At 45.7% G+C, this 1454-nt stretch overlaps 1 pseudogene; it reads left to right on the top strand.

Annotated features, from left to right (window-relative positions):
- The first annotated feature begins 827 nt into the window (after positions 1-827).
- Positions 828-974, top strand: LOC134381411 (U6atac minor spliceosomal RNA; annotated as a pseudogene).
- The last annotated feature ends 480 nt before the right edge of the window (positions 975-1454 follow it).

Raw genomic sequence — 1454 nt, 5'->3', positions numbered from 1 at the left:
AGCCAGCCAGACACCTGCTGTCCTGAGCTGCAAGTGGACTGGGAAATACACTCAGAAGAAGTGCCAAAGCTCCCGAGTCTTACCAGTTTCAATTTCTGTCTTTCATGGGTAGATATCCTCAGGTTTCTGCCTGCTTCTTCTTTTGCACATCTTCAAACAAACTAGAAATACACACAAAATATTGAGTTCATATTTTATTTACTACCTGTGGAAGTTTAGTTTGGCCAAGTTTCTTGCTGTTCCCGGAAGCTGGAAGTCCATCTAAACTTTTAAAACTTTAAATATTGCACCCGGAATTTTAGTTTTACAAGAGGAGAAGTTTGCAAGGTTGTTTATCTTTCCCATTGGACTCAGGTTCCCAGAGCAGGAGACTATCTCTACAGCCCACAGGAACGTGTTTCTGGAAACATGAGTGTTTAGTGAACTGTGTTCATTTTCTTTTGCTGCTCTAACAAAATACCACAATCTTAGTGGCCCAAAACAATATAAACTTATTATCTTACAGTTCTGTATGCTGCTTGTGTGGACCTGAACCCCTTCCCCCACCCTTGAATATTAACTGACTAGCTTTTCTGCTTCTGTAATTAGCTTGTGCAAGGTTTTACAAGCCCCTGCGGGTGGGACTTCCCAAACCGCCCAAAGTACACACAGTTCCAGGAAGGGAGTATGCTCACCTGATTCCAGGAACAGCATGACCAGTCCTTATCTTTGGACACCAAGGTAGGAAAGAGGGGGGAAGGGAGGAGTAGACCGTTAATCAATACCTCAGTCCTTCCTTTGCCTGCCAAAAGCTAAAAGCCCAATGGTTTTAAAAATTGCTTAAAGTGGTGTTGTATGAAAGGAGAGAAGGTTAGCACTCCCCTTGACAAGGATGGAAGAGGCCCTCGGGCCTGACAACATGCATACGGTTAAGGCATTGCCACCTACTTAAAAATTGCTTAAAGTGGCCAATAAGTGGCATACAAAGTCTGTTATCAAAGTCTGCCTACCAAACTGTATAAAAGATGCTTGAGTTAAGAGCTCGGGGCCGTTTCTGTCCTGAAGACAGAGTGACCCCAGCATGCTGGAAATAAAAAACCTCTTGCTTGATTGCAGCGATCTCTGTCTCCTGGTCTTTGCGAGATGAGCCTTCCCAACAAGTAAGATTCGCGCTTTTGGGCCAGTCTTACATTTTGGTGCATTGGCTGAGAAGCAGCTCTCTCTCTCTGGGACCAGAGACTAGAGAATGGAGGATCGCTCGAGCAGGTACTGTGGTTGTCTGTCTGTCTGCTGTGTCTGTCTTTGCATCTTTGTTGTCTACTGTAATCTGGTTTCGGTTTTTCTGAGGCTCCGAGGCGGAGCCATCGGTCTGTAGTGGTCATAGCAGTGGGTAGACATACCGGCACTTCGCGGCCACGGGAATCCTGGAGGACGCTCCAGATTACTCTGTTGGAGATGAACAGGTTCAGCTCCAT

The sequence above is a fragment of the Cynocephalus volans genome, chromosome 6 (assembly GCF_027409185.1).
Source record: "Cynocephalus volans isolate mCynVol1 chromosome 6, mCynVol1.pri, whole genome shotgun sequence".
Lineage (NCBI taxonomy): Eukaryota > Metazoa > Chordata > Mammalia > Dermoptera > Cynocephalidae > Cynocephalus > Cynocephalus volans.
Note: the sequence above shows the minus strand (reverse complement) of the source record. Positions and strands in the feature narration are given on the sequence as shown.